Source organism: Lepidochelys kempii, chromosome 3 (assembly GCF_965140285.1).
Source record: "Lepidochelys kempii isolate rLepKem1 chromosome 3, rLepKem1.hap1, whole genome shotgun sequence".
NCBI lineage: Eukaryota > Metazoa > Chordata > Testudines > Cheloniidae > Lepidochelys > Lepidochelys kempii.
The window spans coordinates 188736922-188753999 of NC_136382.1; the positions used below are offsets into that span (position 1 = coordinate 188736922).

Consider the following 17078-nt stretch of genomic DNA (forward strand, 5'->3'; position numbering starts at 1 on the left):
GGATGGTGGAGCACAAGGAAACAATAAAATAATATTACTCAACATGATACCATCCATCATGGGCATGGAGTGAGGCAGAGATCCTGTGGAAAAATAGTATGTGATCTTGTATTTACAGGCTGTACATAATGCACACTAATCAAGGTGAGGAATTACGGTTGCGTGGGCAAGTCTGATTCTTCCCAAATTTTGAGAGGTTGACTTTTCACCCTTAATGTTCTTAGAATCTAGGATTTTTAATGTAATATACATATATGTACACACGCTCATTTTCTTTAATGAGGCTTTATTTTATTTCATTTTGGTAAACTGCAGAGAAAGCAAAGTTTTGAATGGGACTCACAGGAGGAACTAGCACCAGAAGATTCAAAGCAGAAAAAACTGCATTCTAGTAATAGACATCAGGTAGTAAGCATTTTATGGATAGCTTGCAATATTACTTAGAATTTGTCCTTCAAGCCAGAAAGATTTTAAACATGTGGCTGTAGTGTTCTGTGCAATCCATTACTGTAACTGTTTCCAGCAAGATGGATCCTTTTTCTTCTGAAGAAAATAAAGCATCAAATAGCATGAGCTAGCAAGATTACAAGAGCAAATCTCAGAGTTGCTGATTATCTTTCTTCCTGCTTTACACTGGACAGAAGCCTTTGTATGCTAGTAATTCTAGTCTCTAAAATGAAACATCAGCTCCCCCTTCTGTGATTGTGGGGAATTGCATGTATTGGCTATCAAATACTTAGTTAGCTATTTCTTGGCTGACAGTGTTATGGGATGGAGTGAACTCTTGCACAAAATACCAAGCAAAAATGTTTCAATTGGCCATAATTATTTTATTGACTGTACTTATCTTATTATACTTGAAGGGACTGACTCTGGTCTTGCCTCACATGTGCGCAAATACGGAATGAATCCATTGACGTCTATCGGTTACCTAGGGAGGTAACCCATAGACGTCAATGGATTCATTCCGTATTTGGAATGAATTCTGTGGTGGAATCTCCATCCTTAGAGTTTTTAAGGCCCAGCTTGATTTAGTTGGTGATGATTTAGTTGGTGTTGGTCCTGCTTTGAGCAGGGGGTTGGACTAGATGACCTCCTGAGGTCCCTTCCAACCCAAAAGGACCAAGGGAAATTAAATAGGGCCAGGATGTGTCAATAGGGAGAAAAAATAAGATGGGGGGGCAGCAACAGGGAAGGGGAAAAGTGGAAGATGACTTAAACATCAGGGAAAGAAAGCATTAGTAGCATGTGGAAGATACAGATCTAGGAATCAGTCATAACTCCATAATTCAAAGTTTGTCTGATTTTAACATTATATGATTCTTTCAAGGGAATCTGGTCAAAACATAAAAATTTTAAGCTTCCCTCCCAGGTTTTACATTGTCAGCAAAACTCTGACAGAGTTATAGTTTTGTTACTCACAATTACCAGTCTGATCTATATTTATAACATGACCATTGTCTGCAACAGTGCTTATTAAATAGGTGTGCAACAACTGGAGTAATTGCAAAAGTGAAGGCTCATTAGTCAACTGTGACTAAATGGAGCTTTTTAATAGTAAAATACAATTAAAAGTGTACTTAAGATAAATACACTCACCCTGACTCAACTGCTTTCAAAGATTTTAAGGCCATAAGGGACCATTATGATGATCTAGCTTGAATTCCTGGCCAACACAGGCCATAGAATTTCACCAAATAATTTCTGAATAAAACCCAATAGTTTGTGATTAAGGTAGAGCATTAAAAAAAAAAGCAAGTATTTTTGAAGATTTCGCTATATGTGACGTACTCAGAGTCACACAGGAAGACTATGGCAAAGGTGAGGCTAAAATTCAGACCATCTGACTCCCACCCTGTTAACCACAGTCCCATCAAGCCTCTCCATTAAAGACTGCACAGAAAATGTGCTTCTACTCTATACAGATTGTTTAGCTTTTCCTTTGTATGCACCACTGAGAAGAATTCACGTTTGAAATGGAAAATATTTTTTAAATAGTATCCTTTCTGGGCATTGACTCCTTCTACAGACCATCTCCCACTAGCAGTGATGCAAGTGGTCTCCTGTTGTACCTTTTCACCTACAAGACAATACTTTTAAGCCAAAAGTTAACTCAGCAGATGCATAACTCCCCCGCTTGAGCTTTGTGAAATAAAAACTGAAATCTAAAAACATTATAGCTACAATAGAAAAGCTGTTGAAAGAAGTGGCCTTACAGAACGGAGGCTGAAACTTTGGGTTGCTTGTTTTCCTGAAGTGCTGAGTTTTGATTATTCCTCTGGGAATAAACAGACCCATCTATGTGTTTAAAAAAAAAAGATGTTTGAAGAAGATCCATGTCTTTATAACGTTTCACAGCTCAGCTTTGCTCCCAGGCACATGAGAAGGATAGAAGATTATGGGCTATGCGTTGCTGAGGAATGAGAAATGTATTAAGTTATTATATGATGCCTGCATGTGAAAGGACATGAGAATGTATACGTTAAGTACTTTGTAGTGTTATGTAGCCATGTTGGTCCCAAGATATTAGAGAGACAAGTTGGGTGAGGTAATATCTTTTATTAGACCACCCGCTGTTGGAGAAAGAGACAAGCTTTATATCTACACAAAACTCGTCTTCTGCCCAGTTCTGAAGAAGAGCTCTGTGTAGCTCGGAAACTTGTCTCTTTCTCCAGCAGAAGTTGATCCAATAAAAGATATGACCTCATGTTAAGTATTGTTAGGGTGTTCAGAACATGGGAATATTGCCTATTAATTGAATGATCACTATCTTGGCTTAGCCCAGTGGATGAGGCACTAGTCTGCAGCTCAGGAAATCTGGGCTCAAGTCCCAGCTCAGCCACAGACTTCCCATGTAACCTTTGGCAAGTCACTTAAGCTATTCTGTTGCCCCTCTGTGAAAGGGTGATAATACTTCTCTATCTCACGTGGTGAAGATGAAAATCCACTAGTGATTGTGGGCTCCTGAGATATAATAATTTGGAGAGCCATTTAAACACATTTTATACATGAAAATGCATATATATATATATATATATATATATATATGACATTAAATAAAGAATTCCTGTTTAAGTATAGAATACTCTTCATCTAACACACCTATTTAGTTGCTTAGATGATTTATGTTGGGGAAAATGATACATATGTAAGTTTTAAAAGGTTGGAGCCCTCAGAGTGTAATAGCTTTGAATTGCCTTATGATTTTTAATTTCCTTTCAGTCAGCTGGTGCACAACATTGCCATGTAGATATACACACCAGAGCGAAATGGAAATATGATTATCTTATTGTCATCATATTAGTTCAGTGGGGTGTGTGTGGTTTAATTTCAGTCATTTATTTGTGGTAGGGTTACAGATGCAGTAATTTTTAAAAAAGAAACATGTTCTGGCTCAAACAGGATAGGACCATTACCATAAAATGATTTGGCAATTTTCACAGCATTATGATATCACCACGCCAGAACTTAAATTCTCATAGAGTATCTCCTGGAGCCCTCTACACTCCCCTCTCCCCAAACATGCTATAAAAGCTCCAGGGGGGTTGAAAATATTTACCAGAGCTCCGCACCAGACAGCTTTGGATGAATTTAAGACCTGCATCACTCTCATGTAACTGCTCAATTTAGGACACCACTCCTATACCCTACCAAGGGATCAAAGCGTGACCCAATACATTTAGGCACTCCCACCCTTTCCCTTCAAGGGCTCAGGGTGTAAGGCATCTATCCTTACCCATGGAGCTCAGTAAGAAACCTGGTCAATTTAAGTACCTTCCCTTTCCATAGGGGCTCTACGGGTCTGCAGAACCTTTTCCCAGTGAAAAAGCCTTACACAGTTGTGCTCTAAACATCTGTTTATTAGCAACACACACAGAATATGTATACCAAGCAAATCTCTTATGCTCACCACTCCCAATATACAGACAAATTTCACCTGATGGCCAATCAGGATCCACGCATCTGGGGGTTCCTGCTATGCCTCTGCATGTCACAGTCATGCAGGGGGGTCAGAGTTCCAGCAGCTTGATGTTGAACTGCAGTCCAGGAATGTTTCCCAAAGAGCATTGTTTTTCATTTACATTATATAGGTAAAACTAGCTCCCTCCTTCAAATGTACTAAACCTATCACATTATCCATTATAACAAAAAATTTAATCAATTACACACTGTCACCTATGTGTCCTCCTTCCTGCCCAAGTTTTTTACATTTTATCTTTCATGTCCAAATTGTAACTTAGTTTTGACCTTCTGTTTGTGCAGATGATCAGCATAAAAACACTGGTTAGAGCTTATTTTACCATTTATTGAACCTCTCTCTGCATCCTCCATAATTTCATAGAATATCAGAGTTGGAAGGGACCTCAGGAGGTCATCTAGTCCCCAACCCCCTGCTCAAAGCAGGGCCAAGCCCCAATTTTTGCCCCAGATCCCTAAAAGGCCTCCTCACAATGCTGGGTTTAGCAGGCCAATGCTCAAACCACTGAGCTAACCCTCCCCCGTAAAAACAGTGCTCTAGGTGAGGCTTCAACTCACAACCTCAGCATGTCTCCACACAGCACTGCCCTATAAATACTATGCGCTAACCAATTGCGCTACTGGAGCACCCAAATTTCCCAGCGCCCAGGTGTTTCTGCTTTTCCACCATGGGGGTTATAACCTTTGTTAGGGACGTTCCTGAGGTGGGGGAGCTTTATCAGCAGCAGAACGTTCTTTTTTTCAGTTTTAGTGGTGAACACCCTGAGTTTCACCCGTGGCTGGTTTAACATGGAGTGGGAAGGGGTTCTCAGGTCTCAGACCTACACTCCTGTTAACCCAAAGCAAACTGAAATTCATATGATCTGAATCTCAAACTTGCCATATCATGAAAGGGATAGATCTGATTGCCCAACTGACATCTAAACTGGCAAATTTTGCACACATTTTCTACGTGCTTATATGGCCCTTAACACCATAATATCTGAGCCCCTAACAAACAGTAATGAATTTAATCTCACAGCACACTGTAATTGAGGGAAGTCTTATTAACATAGAATATCATAGAATATCAGGGTTGAAAGGGACCCCAGAAGGTCATCTAGTCCAACCCCCTGCTCGAAGCAGGACCAATTCCCAGTTAAATCATCCCAGCCAGGGCTTTGTCAAGCCTGACCTTAAAAACCTCTAAGGAAGGAGATTCTACCACCTCCCTAGGTAACGCATTCCAGTGTTTCACCACCCTCTTAGTGAAAAAGTTTTTCCTAATATCCAATCTAAACCTCCCCCACTGCAACTTGAGACCATTACTCCTCGTTCTGTCATCTGCTACCATTGAGAACAGTCTAGAGCCATCCTCTTTGGAACCCCCTTTCAGGTAGTTGAAAGCAGCTATCAAATCCCCCCTCATTCTTCTCTTCTGCAGGCTAAACAATCCCAGCTCCCTCAGCCTCTCCTCATAACTCATGTGTTCCAGACCCATAATCATTTTTGTTGCCCTTCGCTGGACTCTCTCCAATTTATCCACATCCTTCTTGAAGTGTGGGGCCCAAAACTGGACACAGTACTCCAGATGAGGCCTCACCAATGTCGAATAGAGGGGAATGATCATGTCCCTCTATCTGCTCGCTATGCCCCTACTTATACATCCCAAAATGCCATTGGCCTTCTTGGCAACAAGGGCACACTGCTGACTCATATCCAGCTTCTCGTCCACTGTCACCCCTAGGTCCTTTTCCGCAGAACTGCTGCCTAGCCATTCGGTCCCTAGTCTGTAGCTGTGCATTGGGTTCTTCCGTCCTAAGTGCAGGACCCTGCACTTATCCTTATTGAACCTCATCAGATTTCTTTTGGCCCAATCCTCCAATTTGTCTAGGTCCTTCTGTATCCTATCCCTCCCCTTCAGCGTATCTACCACTCCTTACCAACATCACCTTACCAAGGGGGGAACTAAGGCACTGAGTGACTTGCCCAAGTAAACATGGCAAGTTTACTTCCTGGCAAGTACAGCCAGGAATAGAACAGAGGAATCCTGAATCCCTATCCAGTGCCTTAAACACAAACACACCCTTATTCCCCCGTTCCCCAAAGACAGACACACAAACTGGCATTTGGGCATAAAAATGCGGAAGTTGTGTGCGTGCGTTTGTGCCTAGCAGCACCATGTCTGCATACAGGGCTCAGGTGAAGGAGGGAACCTGGTCAGTAATTTTGTGTTATATGTCTGAACTTCTATGTACTTGCTGCATGAATAAACGGCACTTCTGTTCCTGAGCACACCGATCACAGGAGGTGGGACTGCAGATGGGTTAGGGAACATGCCCAAATATCATCCTCTACAGATATGATTGGGCATTGTTAGCACACACAAAACAGATACTAAAAGAGATTCTAAAAAGGTGATGATTCATCTCTATATATTGGAATTAGGAACAAAATATATGTTGCCTACGAAGTGGCTTGGTTTGAGCTGCGGCCCTTTTAATTTGAGATGTGACTTGAAAATCAGCCAGTAACAGAGATATGTGACTGAAGTGAAAACAGGTCAAAGCATCTTCCTGTGAATCAGTCATACTTCGCTGAACATGTCCCTAAAGTGACAGAAATACATTTGCTGCATATCTGCTCCCATGCAAATGGGCAACAAAGGATTTTGTGCTCCAGAGGGTTTGATCTAGCAGCATAGCTCTTTCTAACATATTTCTGGACTATCTAGATATTTTATCAATATCAGTCTGTGTTTAGGTATACTTGAGCTGGTAAAATAATACAAAAAATGATTTAAGAGTGTTTCCAGCTGTAAGAGCCGTGAGTTAGTTTGCTGTCATTTGGGGGAACATGTTACCATTTTTCACATGTAATCAAATGACCACTTGGTATTGGTGAAAATGTTTGCAAAGCCAAAATGTTTCACCATCAACACAGGAAAGACCATCTCTGGAGCCTGACATTCAAAAAAATCCCATAGACTTCAATGGACAAAGACTGCAGGGTAGGACCTGTGAAAATTACATGATATTATCACTAATATTGTCATTTTTTATTCCCTCATTGTAACTGTTGAGCCTGGAGTAAAAATTTCTCAAGTCCCTGATTTAAAGCCCATTGATGTGAACAGAAAGACTTTTTTGATCAAGTTCTAAATGTCTTCATCTGTAGAATCCATTCAAACAATGGCACTAAGAATCTATCTGATGAGCTTCATGCCCATGCCTGAATTTTATCACTGTCAAATTTATTTTCAAGGGGAAGAAATAGCAAAACTAACATCAGAACACATTATTTTTATCAGTGTGAAGAAGGATTAGTTTTCTAAAATTTCTTTGCTTTGTTGTCAGCTCAATAAATCTTGTTATAAATGTTCAGGGCTATATTATTTGTAAGCCAGATCTCTCTCTCATGATTTGACCAAAAGTTTGGATGGGAAGTTAGCCTCATTCTTCATAAATAAAAGTTAATATCTCAGCTATAGTGTTTCTAAAGTACCCTCTTACAGTAGAATTTAGATGAGATCATGTTTATGCACTGTAGATCATTTGGGCTTTAGATTATAACATATTCTAGGAAAGAGGAATCCACCTAATGAAGAGAGGGAAGAGCATCTTCGCAGGCAGGCTTGCTAACCTAGTGAGGAGGGCTTTAAACTAGGTTCGCCGGGGGGGCGGTGACCTAAGCCCAGAGGTAAGTGGGGAGGTGGGATACCGGGAGGAAACACAAAGAGGATGGTGCAACTGGGGAGGCCTCCTGATTCATACTGAGAAAGTAGGGCAATAGGCTAGTTATCTTAGGTGCCTGTACACGAACCCAAGAAGCCGGGAAACAAGCAGGAAGAACTGGAAGTCCTGGAACAGTCAAGGAACTATGATGTGATTGGAATAACAGAGACTTGGGAGGGTAACTCACATGACTGGAGCACTGTCATGGATGGGTATAAACTGTTCAGGAAGGACAGGCAGGGAGAAAAGGTGGAGGAGTTGCACTGTATGTAAGAGAGCAGTATGATTGCTCAGAGCTCCAATAAGAAACTGGAGAAAAGCTAGTTGAGAGTCTTTGGGTTAAATGTAGAGGCGAGAGCAACAAGGGTGATGTCATGGTGGGCATGTGCTATAGACCACCAGACCAGGAGGATGAGGTAAATGAAGCTTTCTTCGGACAACTAACAGAAGTTTCTAGATCACAGGCCCTCGTTCTTATGGGGGACTTCAATCACCCTGACATCTTCTGGGAGAGCAATACAGCAGTGCACAGACAATCCAGGCAGTTTTTGGAGAGTGTTGGGGACAACTTCTTGGTGCAAATGCTGGAGGAACCAACTAGGGGCAATAGTCCTCTTCATCTGCTGCTCATCTACAGGGAAGAATTGGTAGGGGAAGTAGAAATGGGTGGCAACTTGGGCAGCAGTGACAATGAGATGGTCAAGTTCAGGATCCTGACAAAAGGAAGAAAGGAAAGCAGCAAAATATAGACCCTGGACTTCAGAAAAGCGCACTTTGACTCCCTTATGGAACTGTTGGGCAGGATCCCCTGGGAGGCTAATGTGAGGGGGAAAGGAGTCCAGGAGAGCTGGCTGTATTTTAAAGAAGCTTTATTGAGGGTGCAGGAACAAACCATCCCGATGTGCAGAAAGAATAGAAAATATGGCAGATAACCAGCTTAGCTTAACAGAGAAATCTTCAGTGAGCTGAAACACAAAAAGGAAGCTTACAAGAAGAGGAAACTTGGACAGATGGCTAGGGAGGAGTATAAAAATATTGCTCTAGCATGCAGGGGTGTAATCATAGAATCATACAATAGAATCATTGAATATCAGGGTTGGAAGGGCCCTCAGGAGGTCATCTAGTCCAACCCCCTGCTTAAAGCAGGACCAATCCCCAACTAAATCACCCCAGCCAGGGCTTTGTCAAGCCTGACCTTAAAAACCTCTAAAGAAGGAGATTCCACCACCTCCCTACATAACCCATTCCAGTGCTTCACCACCCTCCTAGTGAAAAAGTTTTTCCTCATATCCAACCTAAACCTCCCACACTGCAACTTGAGACTATTACTCCTTATTCTATCATCTGGTACCACTGAGAACAGTTTAGATCCATCCTCTTTGGAACCCCCTTTCCGGTAGTTGAAAGCAGCTGGGAAGGCCAAAGTACAATTGGAGTTGCAGCTAGCAAGGGATGTGAAGGGTAACAAGAAGAGTTTCTACAGGTATGTTAGCAAGAAGAAGAAGGTCAGAGAAAGCATGGGACCCTTAATGAATGGGGGAGGCAACCTAGTGACAGATGATGTGGAAAGAGCTGAAGTACTCAATGCTTTTTTTGCCTCGGTCTTCACAGACAGTCAGCTCCCAGACTGTTGCACTGGGCAGCACAGTAAGGAGGAGGAAGTAAGCAGCCCTCAGTGGTGAAAGAACAGGTTAAGGACTATTTAGAAAAGCTGGACATGCACAAGTCCATGGGTCTGGATCTAATGTATCTGAGGGTGCTGAGGGAGTTGGCTGATGTGATTGCAGAGCCATTGGTCATTATTTTTGAAAACTTGTGGCAATCGGAGGAGGTCCTGGATCATTGGGAAAAAGACAAATATAGTGCCCATCTTTTAAAAAGGGAAGAAGGAGAATCCTCACCTCAATCCCTGGAAAAATCATGGAGTAGGTCTTCAAGGAATCCATTTTGAAGGACTTGGAGGAGAAGAAGATGATCAGGAACAGTCAACATGGATTCACCAAGGGCAAGTCACAGCTGACCAACCTGATTCCCTTCTATGATGAGATAACTGACTCTGGGGATATGGAGAAAGCAGTGGACATGACATATCTGGACTTTAGCAAAGCTTTTGATACGGTCTCCCCCAGTATTCTTGCCAGCAAGTTAAAGAAGTATGGATTGGATGAATGGACTATTAGGTGAATGGAAAGCTGGCTAGATCGTTGGGCTCAACAGGTAGTGATCAACGACTCAATGTCTAGATGGCAGCCGTCATCAAGCGGAGTGCCCTGGGGTTGGTCCTGGGGCCGGTTTTGTTCAACATCTTCATTAATGATCTGGATGATGCAATGGATTGCCCCGTCAGCAAGTTCGCAGATGACACTAAGCTGGGGGGAGAGGTAGATATGCTGGTGGGTAGGGATAGGGTCCAGAGTGACCTAGACAAACTGGAGGATTGGGCTAAAAGAAATCTGGATATGAGTCAACAGTGTGCCTTTGTTGCCCTTGTTGCCAAGAAGGCTAACGGCATATTGGGCTGCATTAGTAGGAGCAAAAAGAAAAGGAGTACTTGTGGCACCTTAGAGACTAACAAATTTATTTGAGCATAAGCTTTCATGAGCTACAGCTTGCAAATACAGACTAACACGGCTGCTACTCTGAAACTGTCATTTAGTAGGAGTGTTGCCAGCAGATTGAGGGAAGTGAATATTCCCTTGTATTTGGCACTAGTGAGGCCACATCTGGAGTATTGCATCCAGTTTTGGGGCCCCCAATACAGGAAGGATGTGGACAAATTGGAGAGAGTCCCACAGAGGGCAATGAAAATAATTAGGGGGTTGGGGCCTTGACTTATGAGGAGAGGCTGAGGGAACGGGGCTTATTTAGTCTGCAGAAGTTAAGAGTAAGGGGGGATTTGATAGCATCCTTCAACTACCTGAAGGGGGGTTCCAAAGAGCATGGAGCTAGGCTGTTCTCAGTGGTGGCAGATGACAGAACAAGGAGCAATAGTCTCAAGTTGCAGTGTGGGAGGTCTAGGTTGGATATTAGGAAATACTATTTCACTAGGAGGATGGTGAAGCATTGGAATGGGTTACCTAGGGAGGTGGTGGAATCTCCTTCCTTAGAGGTTTTTAAGGCCTGGTTTGACAAAGCCCTAGTTGGGATGATTTAGTTGGGGTTGGTCCTGCTTTGAGCAGGGGGTTGGACTAAATGACCTCTTGAGGTCTCTTCTAACCCTAATCTTCTATGATTCTATGATATTAGATACCTGTTCAGTTGTGAACATGGAGTTAGGGCTTGAATATTAGGTGTAGGAAGAAAAGACATTGATGAGGAAGGTTCAATTGGAACTCGAAGAGTGGAATGGAAAAATGTGATGAGAGATTAATAATGTCATGGTGCTAGTTATAAAAAAAGCCACTCTGATCAGTGCAGCTTTCTGAACATTAAATTCTCATGGTAAGAAACTCCTCTCACTACATATAAATTTTCAGGTGTCTTTGAATGTAACATTTGTGATTCTCCTATTAGCAACAGCTCTATAATTCTAAACATGGCATCAGTTGTACCACCAGCAGTATAGGAACCAAACCTCAATTTGTTTCCATCCTGGTCTTACAATCAAAAATACTAATCACTTGCTTTAATAGTTAAGAAAATGTGTAATGTTTAAACAGTAAGGGTTAAAGGCAATGGGCTTGGATTTAACTAAATGACTCCAATTAACATCATAGAATTATAGAATATCAGGGTTGGAAGGGACCTCAGGAGGTCATCTAGTCCAACTCCCTGCTCAAAGCAGGACCGATCCCCAATTAAATCATCCCAGCCAGAGCTTTGTCAAGCCTGACCTTAAAAACCTCTAAGGAAGGAGATTCTACCACCTCCCTAGGTAATGCATTCCAGTGTTTCACCACCCTCCTAGTGAAAAAAGTTTTTCCTAATATCCAACCTAAACCTCCCCACACTGCAACTTGAGACCATTACTCCTTGTTCTGTCATCTGCTACCACTGACAACAGTCTAGAGCCATCCTCTTTGGAACCCCCTTTCAGGTAGTTGAAAGCAGCTATCAAATCCCCCCTCATTCTTCTCTTCTGTAGACTAAACATCCCCAGTTCCCTCAGCCTCTCCTCATAACTCATGTGTTCCAGTCCCCTAATCATTTGTGTTGCCCTCCGCTGGACTCTTTCCAATTTTTCGACATCCTTCTTGTAGTGTGGGGCCCCAAACTGGACACAATACTCCAGATAAGGCCTCACCAGTGTTGAATAGAGGGGAATGATCACGTCCCTCTATCTGCTGGCAATGCCCCTACTTATACAACCCAAAATGCCATTGGCCTTCTTGGCAACTAGGGCACACTGTTGACTCATATCCAGTTTCTCGTCCACTGTAACTCCTAGGTCCTTTTCTGCAGAACTGCTGCCGAGCCATTCGGTCCCTACTCTGTAGCGGTGCATTGGATTCTTACATCCTAAGTGCAGGACTCTGCCCTTGTCCTTGTTGAACCTCATCAGATTTCTTTTGGCCCAATCCTCTAATTTGTCTAGGTCCCTCTGTATCCTATCCTTACCCTCCAGCGTATCTACCTCTCCTCCCAATTTAGTGTCATCTGCAAACTTGCTGAGGGTGCAATCCATGCATTCCTTCAGATCATTAATGAAGATATTGAACAAAACCAGCCCCAGGACTGACCCTTGGGGCACTCCACTTGATACTGGCTGCCAACTAGACATGGAGCCATTGATCACTACCCGTTGAGCCCGACAATCTAGCCAACTTTTTATCGACCTTATAGCCCATTCGTCCAGCCCATACTTCTTTAACTTGCTGGCAGCAGAGCTGTGTGTCTAAGCCCCCCATGCACTTGAAAATGTATCCCTAAAGCTCTTTTCTGATGATTAACCCAGTAATACCATCCAAAGGAAACTAGCTAATGATCCATGATATTGGGTTTCTCTGCTGCTGGTGCCACAGTTAATATTTCTTTTTAGCAATATACCTGCCAGCAACTAGCAGCTCAGTAAGTTAGCATACATGATAAATTCGGGTCTCATTCTGCTCCCAGGGTCCTCCAGCATTCTTCGCAGGTAGCCACAATTCTTTCATGATTGAAATTACCTGATCAATCCATTTCATAGACATCCTGCTGGTTCTTTCTGAGGGGGGAGGGGATATTTTTTCAAATGCAGTCGCACCATATACATAGCTCTTCAATCTCTGTGTGAGTACTGCATGTCAAACAGTTAGCAAAATCAAATTTATCTGAAACCTATTGGCATAACTCTCTGATGATCTGTTACAATATGGTTGTTACTGTGCTCCACCTTGTGGATCCTCAGAATTTTGTGGTACCAATGGGCGTAGAACAGGAGTGGGCAAAATTTTTGGCCTGAGGGCCACACCTGGGTATGGAAATTGTATGGCAGGCCATGAATGCTCACAAAATTGGAGGGCTGGTGTGTGGGAGGGGGTGAGGGCTCCACCTAGGGGTGCAGGCTCTGAGGTGGGGTTGGGATGAGGGGTTTCGGGTGCGGAAGGGTCCTTCAGGCTGGAATCCGAGGGATTTGGAGGGCTGGAGGGGGATCAGGCCTGGGGCGTGGGAGGGGTTGAGGGCTCCAGCTGGGGGTGTAGTCTCTGGGGTGGGGCTGGGGATGAGGGATTTGGAGTGCAGGAGGGGGCTCTGGGCTCGGACTGAGGGGTTCGGAGGGCAGGAGTGGGATCAGGGCTGGGGCAGAGGGTTGGAGCATGTGGGGGGAAGGGTCAAGGATGCAGGCTATGGGAGGCGCTTACCTCAAGCAGCTTCTGGAAGCAGTGGCATGTCCCCCCTCTGGCTCCTAGGCAGAGACATGGCCAGACAGCTCAGTGCACTGCCCTGTCTGCAGGCGCCACCCTTGCAGCTCCCATTGGCCACAGTTCCTGGGCAATGGGAGCTGCAGGGGCCATGCTTGGAAATCTTAGTCCACCCATATAGTGTAATCACATGCAGTCAGAACCTGTGATGAAGTTCCATACAACTCCTGACCATCTCAATAGGGACGCATGCTGGCAGGTTGTGGAAACATTATAAGGAATGTGAAAGTTCACTGGACTCCGCAAGCACATGGTCATTTCAGAATCCCTTCTCATGTATTATTGTTACCATACAGAATAGGAATTATTGCCAGATCTCCTTATGCACACAGCTATAGGGTGCCCCTGGCCTACAGGAAGCCCCACTGCTCTGCTTCACCCTGCCCCAAGAAACTGTGAGATGGAAGGAAAAGAGCAGCAAAGATGAGGTCTCCATGTCTGCCTACAGATGCCTCACTGAAGCAGCCACCTTGGAAGCTAGAGGACCTTGTCTTCAAAGGGCTAGGAGGACTAGCCAATCAGATAGGATTGCCAACTGTCTAATCACACAAACCCAAACACCCTTTCCCTGCCCCCTGCCCTGCCCCTGCCCTGAGGCCCTGCTCCTTCCCCAGGGCCCTGTCCCTGCCCCGCCCCTTCTCTGAGGCCTCACCCTGCTCATTCCATCCCCCCTCCCTCCGTTGGTCACTCTCCCCCACCCTCATTCACTGTCACTGCGCTGAGGCAAGGGGTTGGGGTGCGGGAGGGGGTGTGGCTCTGGGCTGGGGCTAAGGGGTTCAGAGTGTCGGAGGGGGCTTCAGGCTGAGCCTGGGGGAAGGGTTTGGAGTGCAGGAGGGGGTGCAGGATACAGGCTCCAGGAGGGGACTCAGGGCTGGGGCAGGGGATTGGGGTGCAGGAGGAGGTGGGGGGGTGCAGGCTCTGGGAGGGAGTTTGGGTGCTGGAGGGGGCTCAGGGCAGGGGGTTGGGCTGTGGGAAGGGGTGAGGGGTGCAGGCTCTGGCTGGGCAGCACTTACCTCAGACAGCTTGCGATTGGTGGCACAGCAGGGTAAAATCAGACTCCCTGCTTGCCCTGGCCCCACTCTGTTCCTGGAAGTGGCCGGCATGTCACTGCAAACCTTGGGGAGGACCAGGGGTCTCTGAGCACTGCCCATACCCTGAGTACCAACTCCATAGCTCCCATTGGCCAGGAACTGCAGCCAATGCCTGCTGCGGGAGCAAAGCCTGTCTTAGCCCCACTGTGCACCAACTGGGAGCCACTGGAGGTAAGCAGGGCAGGGGGCTCCACACACTGCCCCCTCCATGCACTGCTCCCAGAAGCGGCCAGCATGTCTTTGTGGCTCCCGGGGGGGAAGTAGGGTGTTCCGCACGCTGCCCCTGCCTTCAGGCACCACTCCCGCAGCTCCCATTGTCCGCAGTTCCCAGCTAATGGGAGTTGCAGAGTCGGCGCTTAGGGTATAGGCAGTGTACAGAGACCCCTGCCCCCCCAGAGGCCGCAGGGATGTGCCGTCCACTTCCAGGAGCAGCATAGGGCCTGGGCAGGCAGGGAGCCTGAATTAACCCTGCTGCTCCACTGGACTTTTAGTAGCCTAAAATCTTCTGGTTTAGCTTTAGTAGCCTCCGGGAGATAGAGCCTGATTCCGGGAGAATCCTGGCAAAACTGGGACAGTTGGCAACCCTACAATCAGAGCCCAGCAGGCTCAGATGAAAGGAGCTGCCTTGCTTTAGGAGTTCAATTCCTGGCTGGGCCCAAAGAAGTGGCCTTACAATCAGACAGAATTCATGGCTAGCTTAATTTATGTGGCTGGGAGTGCAAAGAGAGATGGACCTGAGGCTCTGGCCCTGAGGGAGAGGGTTATTGAAGTTAGGGGCTAATTTTGGCACAAGAACAAATGGATATAAACTGTCCATCAACAGTTTGAAGCGAGAGAACTCAAAGCACTTCACTACAGCAAGGAATTATTGCCAAAACATCATTGTCCTCACCTCCGTGGCCTGAAGTCAAACTGCCAGATCCAATAGAAGAGGCAAAGTACCATGCAGAGGTCATGCAAAAGGTGAATGAGATGATTGCCACTGGGCAGTATGGAAGGTTCTTTGCTGTGGTTCACTTTGCCAGTAAGCAGTGGAAGGGAACCAGCAAAGATTTGATTTTAATGGAAAACGTGCTGCCAGCTGAATGTGGAGACCGAATCCAACTGGAGAAGGCTTTGCTGGTTGGTGCCGATGACTTCACGCTAATTGGAAAGCCATTTCTGGGGAAAGATCTTGTCCATGTGGAAGCCACAGTTAACGAAAAAACAGAATCTTGGCCAAGAATTAACATGAGATTTTGGAAAAGGCACAATTATCAAAGGAAGAAAATTATCATGCAGCCACAAACGATCCTCTGGATAAACACCATAGAAATTGCTCCCTGCTTGTCATGATCGATTGTTGGTCTAGTAGGTCTTGATTTATTTTTATTGCTTTAGGAAGTATGGAAATAAAGAACTCTTGTCATTGGGGAAAAAAAAACAAGTTTAGGCTTGAAATTAGGCAAAGATTTCTAACCATCAGAGGAGTGACATTCTGGAACAGCCACGGGAAGCAGTGGGGACAAAAAAATTAATTTGTATCGAGACTGAGCTGGACATGTTTATGAAGAAGATAGCAGGATAAGATTGCCTACAATGACATATGGCCTATCTGCAACCAATATGTCCAACAGCTGGAGATGGAACACTAGATGAGAAGGCCTCTGAGTTACTACAGAGAATTCTTTTCCAGGTGTCTGGCTGTAGGGTCTCACCCACATGCTCAAGTGTTAACTGATCACCGTATTTGGGGGTCAGGAAGGTTTATTCTCCCAGGTCAGATTGTCAGAGGCGATGAAGGTTTTTCACTTTCCTCTGCAGCATGGGGTATGAGTGCTTGATTGAACTAGAGTAAATGGAGATTTGAGGACTTCAGTAACTCAGACAGAACTTATAGGCCTATTACAGGAGAGTATGGGTGAGGTTCCATGGCCTGCAATCATGATGGTCCCTTCTGGCCTTAAAGTCTATGAGACAGGGCTGGAGATAAAGGGAGCCATGATGAAGAGTTCTAGGGAAATAGCAGAAAAGGATTGAAGTTGAGTGGTATGTGGCCATAGGATCCCTGTGTTGGAACCTGGAGTAGTGGGCGGGCGCAGGTTCCTCTAACAGCCACAAGTAAAGAAGTTTAAACCCCACAAAGGGGACAGGGCTTAGCTGGGAGCCCAAACAAAGGGCTGAGTTTGAAGGGCCCAGATCCAGTGCTTAAGACTCTAGTCTTTAATACCCTTGAAGGACTTTGTGACTCTGCTGAATGGGCAAGCTGCTGCAGACCAGCCATGGTTGACCAGCAGCCTGCAGCGGGTACCAAGGATGAAAAAAGGACTGCAATACCACACTATCTTGTAGGATGGGGGAAGGGATAGCTCAGTGGTTTAGGCATTGGCCTGTTAAATCCAGGGTTGTGAGTTCAATCCTTGAGGGGGCCATTTAGGCATCTGGGCCAAAAATTGGGGATTGGTCCTGCTTTGAGCAGG

The 17078-nt window shown here is 45.0% G+C and overlaps 1 pseudogene; it reads left to right on the forward strand.

The window, feature by feature from the left end:
• Positions 1-904: 904 nt before the first annotated feature.
• On the forward strand, positions 905-15954 carry LOC140908847 (large ribosomal subunit protein bL21m pseudogene; annotated as a pseudogene).
• Positions 15955-17078: the final 1124 nt, after the last annotated feature.